This window comes from Castanea sativa, chromosome 1, assembly GCF_040712315.1.
Source record: "Castanea sativa cultivar Marrone di Chiusa Pesio chromosome 1, ASM4071231v1".
NCBI classification, from domain to species: domain Eukaryota; kingdom Viridiplantae; phylum Streptophyta; class Magnoliopsida; order Fagales; family Fagaceae; genus Castanea; species Castanea sativa.
In genome coordinates this window covers 49,801,795-49,812,168 of record NC_134013.1, presented here as the reverse complement: position 1 = coordinate 49,812,168, position 10,374 = coordinate 49,801,795, and positions in this window count along the sequence as shown.

The following is a 10,374-nucleotide window of genomic DNA, read 5'->3' as shown; positions in this document are numbered from 1 at the left end:
ACCGATCTAATTAATCAACTTAGCTTAAATTTGATAATTTGACACAAGTGATGCCTAAAGTCCCTAATATGTGCTTTGGTTTAATGGTAATGAGTAATCATTATGAATCGGATGATATCATAGACTTAATATATCATATCTAAAACACACACACAACAAAAATTAAGGAAAAAAAAAGTATTTTAGCAAATGGTTAAAAAATACTACTGGGAATAAAATATAAATTAAGATAATGGGGGTAAAATAGTTAAATTAAAATTAAAAAAAAAAAAAAACCCTTTTAAATATATCTAACTCCGTAACTCCATTTCTCACGTTTTATCTATATTTATAATTACCAAAGAAAAAAAAATCTCTTTTCACATTTAAACGGTTAATTATTTTGAATAAAAAGTTTATTACACAATGTAATTAAAAAGAGGGGGAAATAGTCTAAACACACGGTATTAACATGTGCATGAAGCTAGTATAGGTTAAGATAATTGTTTATGTTTATGTTTTAGTATCTATTTTATTGTTTAATTTTAATAAATATTAATTAATAGAATGCTATCTTATTTTATTTATAAACGATTGGGAAAAACTTAGATACAACATATTAGATACAGTCGTAAGCATGATTGTCAAAATCCCTATTTGGATCTTATGATTTTACAATCTCACCTGCCCAAAACGATCCTGGTCTTTCAAGGATCTTAATTAGTGATCGTTTAGGATCGTATGATTCTGACAATTTCAAATGATCATAGTTTTATATAATCTTCTTTAACTTGACAGAATGCTCAATTGGATCAAAATAAAAATAACATCCTAATAGACAAAATTTTGTTGTTCTAATGTAGAGAGATAGAGTGTTAGTTGAACCAAACGAAAAATAACATCCCAATAGAGTATCACCTTTTGAGATTTTTGGCATCTTTAAATGATGCTTAAAAATGGATGAAATGATGTATAGTAATTATATCAAATGAATTCAAAATTTTGGTTTTCTATAATTGTATAATTTATGTGATTACTTAACATACCAATTTGTTATTTTTTTCCTCAACTAATGTAGGATTTTATGATTTACGATGCGATCCTACGATCGACAATCTCACCTATCTCCCACGATTTTATGTAAGATCCCGATTTTAACAATCTTGGTCATAAGTACAAGTTTAAAAATCAAACAATTAAAAGTGCTTCGCAAATGTAAATTTGTATTAATTAAATAGTGAATACAATCATCTATTTTTAACATTTTTACAAAAAAAATAAACATCTGATTCTATCTTCTTTGTAATCTTGACTTGAACATGAAATCTTCTTCACTTTGGTCAAAAGATGAATCAAACAATCTTTACAACAAAACAAATCTCTAGTTTTGAGCATGTTAGAGATTTGTTTTTCATCAAGTTATTTGAATGTTCTTCAAGTTCTTTGAAGATTCTTTGAATTTGAAGGATTTTGGGTTGAAATTCTTCAAGGCTTTAAAGGCATGATTTGTTGAACTTCAATGATTTAGGGTTTGAAGTTTATGGAGGCTTTTAAGCTTGATTCTAGTATTGGAAGAAGGATTCAAATGAATTTTTTAAAATATTCTTTGGGTCTTCTTCAGGCATAATTTCTCTAAAATTTCAGCGTCAAAAAGTTGGTAGAGAATGAGAATGGGGTGTCCTTTTTTTTTTAGTGGTTTTAGAGGATAAGTCTCACTTCAAATTGATCTCCTTGAAGATAATTAGTAAACTCTTATTGTCCCAAATTTTGTTTATAGATAATTATCTCTATTTAACTATTTTAATAAATATTCTATTTTGATAAAGATAACAATCAACAAAGTGTCCTACTATAATTTGTTACTTTTAGATAATTCTCTCTATGTTATTTATCTATTTTAGTAAGATAATTATCCCTTAATTCTGAATAGAAAATTTATCTTTATTTGGTGGGCCAAATGACATATGACAAATTTTAATTTGCCAATGTGATATCAACTAGAATGACACATGTCATCATTTGATTTAGTTAATTTAATGACACATAAATTTAGAAATTGTCACTAAATTTTAACATGGCATGTCGTAATTGGCTTAATTAATTTTTTGCCTCCTACAATAGTAAATTAGGTTTTTCGATTATATTCAAACATTGGGATGCATTGACCACTTAAGCAAAATTAATGTTATAATTTCCAATGATAACCATTTGTTTTAATGGAAAAATATGTGTAAAGATAGTTTTTTATATTTTCTTGTATTTGGTAATATAAAAAAATAGGTTAAAGAAACTATCTTTGGTCAACAAAAACCTTATTAAAAATATGACTTAATTTTAGCACTTTTTTGCTAAATATTTTTGAAAAATAACTCTATCTCACCCCATGTGAAATGTATTTTGAGTTATATATGAAATGTTAATAATTTTTTGTATATAGCAAACATTAGAAAACGTTGCCAACTCATTTTTAATGTCGCTGTCACATAAAGGAAAATGAGATAGTCTTTTAAAAAAATATTAATAATTTATTTGGGTATATTATCAAGTACACTGAATAATTAATAGTTTTGCTCTTTTATATATACAAGAAGCAGGGTGGATTAAAGAAGCAAGAAATAAAACAAAGACTACGGGTTTGTTTGGATCTGTTTATTTTATTGAAATTGAAAATTTTTTACTGAAAGTACTATAAATAAAGGTAAAAATTAACTAAAATAGTAAAGTGGAACCCATGAATAGTACAAAAAAAATGTAGTAGGACCGATGAAGAGTAACAAAAATAAGTTAAATAGTAAAATAAGTTAACAAAAATAATTTTTGTCAAACACACGCTAACTCTAACAATCTGCACAAGTGGATAACTGAATATTCAAGTGGATGCACAACTAGGTACAACGGTCTAGCGATAGAAAAACTACCTATATACAAAACTACTTGCAGCTTAGTAATTGATGTGGGATGAAAACGCTCAGACCGTCCCTGGACGGTCATCACCTCGGCAGCCGTCCAGGAGTTATCCTCAGGACGAGGGTCACGGACAAGGCTGTCCTGAGGATGATAGCGAAGCTACATCCCTCGTCCATGGGATGCGCACAGCCTGCCCCGAGAGGACTCGTTCATATAAAGATTCGTGGACGAGGATTCTACACTTGGAATTATCAGGCACACTCGACGAAGGAATTCCAGGACGAGGATATCGTACTTAGGAGAATCTCCGAATATAATGTGACAATCCCTTATCCCACGCATAACTGTCATGTATCTGTTGTGAAATAGAAGTGTAACTCCTAAACGGTTATAACAGTTACGTTTAATCCTCCTTGAATCCAGGGGAGTTTCCAATTTCGATAACCGTCTATGAAGACACTATATAAAGACTGATTCAGACAAGGCAAAGGTATGTGAATTTTACTCCAAAAAAGTTGGAACTCCAAAGATATAGAGAGAAAAACTAACTTTACCATCGGAGGGTTTTTGGCCGGTAGCCCTGGTCACCTTTGATTCGCTTCTCTTTTTTCTTCAGGCCGCAGAGAGAGCAAGTGGTCCTTTTAAGTCCGAAGCATCCAGCCTACTGATCTTCTTTGCATCATCAGTTGGCGCCGTCTGTGGGAAAGAACAGTGTTCTTTTCGTTCGGTTATTTGTTTTGTTTTCAAGGATTAGCCTTTCCTAGACAAAAAGCTGAATGGTTCGAACAAGATCAAGGGCTACAAGCCCAGGCCACCAGGAGAGTAGGGATGCTTCTAGCAACCCCCTTCGCGATCGCAGGTCAGCGCCTGTCGTGCAACCACCCTCCATTCAACATATACAATCCATGGCCGCTGCTATGGCGGAACTAACACGTCAAAACCAGGAGTTGAATAGGGAGATCAACCTCAGGAGGCATCGAGTCAGGAAGGTGGAGGAGAAAATGTCGAGTCCGAAGATCAAACAAGGGGTACCGCTTCAAGAGGGGTGCCACACTTGGAAAAAGAGATGGACCAGATGAGAAAAACCATGGATGAAATGAGGGAAAACATGAGGCGAGCCAACCCAGTGGATGATATGGTTCACCGATCGGACTCCCCCTTCACGGCTTCCATCAGCAGTCACCCCCTACCTCTAAAGTTCAAAATGCCTTCTCTGGACTCGTATGATGGAAATCGCGACCCTTGCGATCATATTGCAACTTTCAAGATGACCATGCACCTACAAGGAGTCCCGGACGAGATTATATGCAGAGCTTTTCCCACCACACTTAAAGGACCAGCGCGAGTGTGGTTCGGTAAGATACCCCCAAACTCGGTGGGATCCTTTGAAGAGTTAAGTAAGTTGTTTGTCAATAATTTCATTGGAGGACAGCGTCACAAGCGTTCCTCCTCCAGCCTACTGACCATAGAGCAAAGGGAAAATGAGAGTTTGCGATCCTTTATCACCCGGTTTAATAGGGAGGCCCTGACGGTGGACGAGATGGATGACAAGTTATTACTAGCCGCTTTCCACAATGGGGTCAATTCTGACTTGTTCATTCATAAGCTCTACGAGCAAGAACCACAGACCATGGCCGATCTCGTCCATTCGGCCCAGAATTTTATGAACGCTGAGGACGCTATCATAGCCAAGAAAAGAAAAAGGGCAGAACGTTCGGAAGCGGGTCATCATCGTTATTCGGATCAAGGACCTCGTCCAAAGAAAGCTCAGGTAGACGAGAGGAAAGATAAGAATGGTAAGAAGGCCAGTTCCTCCGCGAGGAATCAGCAATACATGCCCCTAACTATGCCACTAAAGCAGGTTCTTATGCAGATCAAGGATGATCCGTCCTTGAAGTGGCCGGACAAAATGAAGGGAGACCCCAACAAGCGTAATAGGAGCAAATCGTCGCTTTCCACGGGGACTACGGGCATGATACGGACGAGTGCTTTGACTTGAAGCAGCAAATAGAAAATCTCATTAGACAGGGAAAATTGAGGAACTTCCTTGGACGAGACCAGAGAGATGAGAAAATGAAGGCCAAGGTGGAAGAATCATCACGCCCCCTACTAGGAGAGATAAGGGTAATTATAGGAGGAAACTCGACGACGCAGTCGTCAAGTCAGGAAGACATGCCCCGAAGGTGGTGCAGAACATCCAACTGCCTAGACGATCTCCTAGGGGACGAGGGAAGTAGACCAACGAGTATTACGTTCACGGACGAGGAGGCGGAGACGACTTCACCACCCACACGATGACGTGATAGTCATCACCCTACTCATCTCGACTACATGACCGGGGAGGAGTATTGATAGACAATGGCAGCTCTGCAGACATTCTCTACTACCCTACATTCCAATAAATGAGGCTAGGACGAGATCAGTTTCGACCAGTGAACTCGCCGTTGGTAGGATTCGGAGGAATGAAGGTGCAACCTGTGGGCACCATCTCGTTACCAGTGGTCGTTGGAACGTATCCGCAGCAGATAACCAAGGAGGTAAATTTCCTCGTTGTTGATTGTGCATCGTCATATAATGGAATTATTGGAATGCCAACTTTGAATAGCTAGAAAGCGGTAACCTCTACCTACCACCTGTCCATCAAATTTCCAACCGAGCACGGAGTAGGCCAGGTACAAGGAGATCAGCTAGCCGCCAGAGAATGCTACTTAGCTATGCTGGCCATGGACGAACACATGCAGGCGATGAGTATAGACGGAAGAAGGGTCGTGGCTGAGCCCATTGAAGCATTAGAAGACGTCCCTTTGGACGATAACTGGCCCGAGAAGTCTACTAGAGTTGGGGCGAGCATGGAAGAGGGGGCAAAGCACGCTTTGATTCGGTTTCTGAAGAAAAGCCTCGATGTCTTTGCATGGAGTCACGAGGACATGCCTGGCATTGATCCGAGCGTCATTACCCATAGCCTGGACGTGTGTCCCTATTCGAAACCAGTGCGTCAGAAGAAAAGAGTTTTCGCTCCCGAGCGAGACAATGCCATTAAGGAAGAGGTGCAGAAGTTGATTGCCGCGAAGTTCATCCGAGAAGTTCATTACCCAAATTGGTTGGTGAACATGGTCATGGTCAAGAAAGCTAATGACAAGTGGCGAATGTGCGTGGACTTCACTGATCTAAACAAAGCTTGCCCCAAGGATAGCTACCCATTGCCACGCATTGACCAATTAGTGGACTCAATGGCAGGTCACAGGATACTTAGCTTCATGGACGCTTTCTCGGGTTATAACCAGATACATATGGATGAAGCGGATCAGGAGAAGACCTCATTCATCACGAGCCAAGGGTTGTATTGCTACAAGGTAATGCCCTTCGGTTTGAAGAATGCGGGGGCGACCTACCAAAGGCTGGTTAACCATATGTTCCGTCCTCAAATCGGGCAAAATGTAGAGGTTTATGTGGACGACATGCTGGTGAAGAGCCAGGACGAGGATAAATATCTGGACGACCTTCAAGAGACTTTTGATACGTTGCGACGGTACAACATGAAATTAAATCCGAGCAAGTGTGCTTTCGGGGTTTCATCCGAGAAATTCTTGGGATTTATGGTGTCGCACAGGGGAATTGAGGTGAATCCGGATAAAATCCAGGCAATACTGAACATGGAGCCACCGAAAAATATCAAGGAAGTCCAGTCCCTTACTGGACGAGTTGCCGCCCTCAACAGGTTTGTATCAAAAGCTACTGACAAATGTTTACCATTCTTTAAAGTCCTTAGGAAGGCTTTTGAATGGACGAATGAGTGCCAATAGGCCTTCCAAGACTTGAAGACGTATCTCATGACGGCGCCACTGTTGAGTCCGTCTGTACCTGGGGAAGAGTTGTACTTGTACTTGGTAGTGTCCCCACACGCAGTAAGCTCAGCGTTAGTCAGAGAAGAGGGGAGAATCCAGAAACCGGTCTATTACACAAGCCACGCGATGAGAGGGGCAGATTGACGATACTCGATGATGGAGAAACTAGCCTTCGCATTAATCACGGCTTCCAGGAAGCTGAGACATTATTTTCAGGCACACGTCATCAACGTCCTAACAGACCATCCCATAAAAAAGGCGATGAGCAAGTTGGAAGCTGCTGGACGGCTAGTACAGTGGGCCTTTGAGCTCAGCGAATTTGATGTCAGATACCTCCTAATGAGTACAATAAAGGCGCAGGCGTTGGTAGATTTCATCGCAGAATTCACCCTCAGCCAAGACGACCTGAACAAGGACGAAGGAAATGAAATGTGGGTGGTTAACGTACACGGATCGTCCACACTGTATGCAGGAGGGATTGGAATTGTACTGAAGCCCCCTGAGGGTGACAGGCTGGAGTACGCGACCCGTTTGCAATATCAAACTACCAATAACGAGGCTGAGTACGAGGCTCTACTCAAGGGATTGGAATTAGCCAAGTCCTTGGGGGCAGAGTCGTTAACAATAAGAGGAGACTCAACTGGTCATTAACCAAGTGAATGGGATGTGTGATGTTAAGGAAGATCGAATGAAGAAATATCTCAACAAAGTGAAGCGCCTTGCACGAAAATTTTCAGCCATAAGTTTTATTCAACTTCCCAGGGAGGAGAATGCAAAAGCAGACGCCTTGGCGAAAGCCGCTTCGGTAGGGGTCATAGACGAGTTCGACAACATCCAATATATGCCAAGTATAGACATCCCTGACATACAGCAGATAGGAGGAGGAGAGAATTGGATGAGTCCGATAATGATTTACCTCAAGGATGGAAGGCTTCCAGAAGACAAGGATGAAGCGGGAAAGTTAAGGGTCAGGTCGGCCAAGTATGTCCTCATAAATGAAGTGTTATACAAGCGAGATTTTTCCCAACCTTACTTAAGATGCTTGGCTCTTGACGAATCAAACTATGTTCTAAGGGAAGTTCACGAAGGATCGTGTGGAAATCATTCAGGAGCAAGGTCGCTAGTCCATAAAATCGTCCGTGCCGGCTACTATTGGCCTACAATGCAGGCAAATGCTAAAGCTTATGTCAAGGTATGTGACCAATGCCAGCACTATAGCAATGTGCCTAGACAGCCGTCAGAGTACCAGACCCCAATGACGGCCCCATGGCCCTTCGCACAGTGGGGACTGGATATCCTAGGCCCTTTCCCCATAGGAATCCGACAGATGAAGTTTTTGGTGGTAGGAATAGATTACTTTACCAAGTGGGTAGAAGCCGAGCCTCTTGCAGCAATCACTCAGCAGAATGTGAAAAATTTTGTATGGAAGAATATCCTATGTAGGTTCGGAGTACCCAGGGTATTAGTATCTGACAACGGACGTCAATTTGACAACGCACCCTTCAGGGACTTTTGTAATCATTTCGGGATCAAGAATCACTATTCCTCACCCTCCCATCCACAGGCAAATGGACAAGCAGAAGTAGCAAACCAATCCCTGCTGAAAATCATCAAGACTCGGCTCACGGGGGCAAAAGGGATATGGCCAGACGAGCTACCAGGTGTTCTTTGGGCCTATAGGACGACTACACGAACTCCGACAGGAGAGACCCCCTTTAAACTAGCCTATGGGAGTGAAGCTGTCATACCAGCGGAGGTTCATATGGCAAGTCATCGAGTGATGGAGTACCAAGAGAAAGACAATTGGGAACAACTTCACCTTGACCTCGATCTTGTTGACGAGGTAAGAATGAATGCTGAGCAAAGGACGGCAAGGTACAAAAATCTTATGGCCAGACAGCATGATGCCATGGTAAAACCCAGACGGTTCGGTGTGGGGGACCTTATTCTCAAAAGGGTCTCCTTAGCGACTAGGAATCCAGCTCATGAAAAACTGGGACCCAATTGGGAAGGACCCTACAGGGTAATCAACTGCAAGAGGCAGGGGTCTTACTACCTGGAAGCCCTGGACGGGCGGAAGTTAGAGCATCCCTGGAACGTGGAACATCTGAGGAGGTACTATCAGTGATAAGCAGGGACGAGGGAAGTCAGTGGCAAAGTTACAGCTATGATTTGCGTGTTTGCTTATATTTACTGCTGTGTTTTTACTACTATTATGGTGTGTTACGAATAAAAGTGCATTAGTTCTCAAACTTTTGCACTACTTACAGACCAGCTTACAAAAGACAAGGCTATGTACTTTTTAAGTATCTTAATAAGGCACTAGCTTATAGGCATGTGCCACGTTTGTGAACAATGTTCATGTAATAATATGGTTTGAATTTCTTATGTATTTGATGCATAGATTTAGCTTCCATAATACCCACAGAAGGGGCAAAAGCTTAAGACGAATTGAAAACTTCGGACGCAAAAACACTCGTCCAAAGCTTTCCTTTGAAAAGGATAAAGCAAAGAGAAAGAAGCCAAGACCTGCTCGTCCAAAGCTTTCCTTTAAAAAGGAAGAAGCAGAGAAAGAAGCCAAGGCCTTCTCGTCCAAAACTTTCCTTTAGAAAGGATAAAGCAAGAGAAAGAAGCCTAGGAATACTCGTCCAAGGTTTCCCTTTAAAAAGGATAAAAAAAAAAAAAAAAAAAACTAAGGCATGCTCGTCTAAGACTTTCCTTCAAATGAGCATAAAGAAAAAGGAAAAAAAGGCCAAGGCCCACTCGTCTAAGAAAGAAAAGTAAGCATTAAGGTATAGCATTCCAAAGACGAGCACTCGTCAAGACGAGAAAACATAAACATTATGGACTTCTTGCGAGAAGGCAAGTAATAATGGCCTAAAGGACAAGCAAAAATAATGCAATCATCGTCATCGTCCTAAGTGGGTCGTCCATAAAAAGATTGTGTAGACGATCATTCAACACTTAGAGCATTATTTGAAAGACAATTGCATAAATGATAACATATAAGCTCGTCCATACAATAGATAACAAATAAAGAAGATATTCTTTAGCCTAAAAAGGGTAGACGGCAACCGTCCAAAAACCCTCATAAAACAAGCATTAAAAGGCATTGTTCATAAACTCGTCCAGAACACTCTAGACGAGGTAATTGTACTTGAATACATTTCAAATTCTTAAATACATTTTAAATAGAAAAGAAAGCTAAACAACAATAACAATTGGTTAAAAATAAACATTTTCTTCAAGAGGAAGGGGCATCAATGTTGGGGTCGTCCTGAGTTGGTTTGGTGGAAGCGTCGTCCTCGATGTTGACATCATCTGAGCCTGTGTGGACGAGAGACCTTGTAGCAGCATCAAGGTTGAGTTTAATGGTGCTAAAGTCAACTTTAGGAAAGTTGTCCATAGCGTCCATCCTAAAATCCTCAAACCCTGCTGCGTAGTTCGTATCCATCAGGTCAGTGAACTCTTTGGACGCTTTGAATTCCTCCACTGCCTCGTCTTTAGCTTTCTTAAGAAGCAGACTCAGCTCGTCATTCTCCCTTTGAAGAAGTTCAAGACGGTCGTCCTTCTTGGCAGCGTCGGACTTCAGCTCCCCCACCAAAGCCTTCAACTCCACAACCTCGTCCTTGGCCTTGTTCGC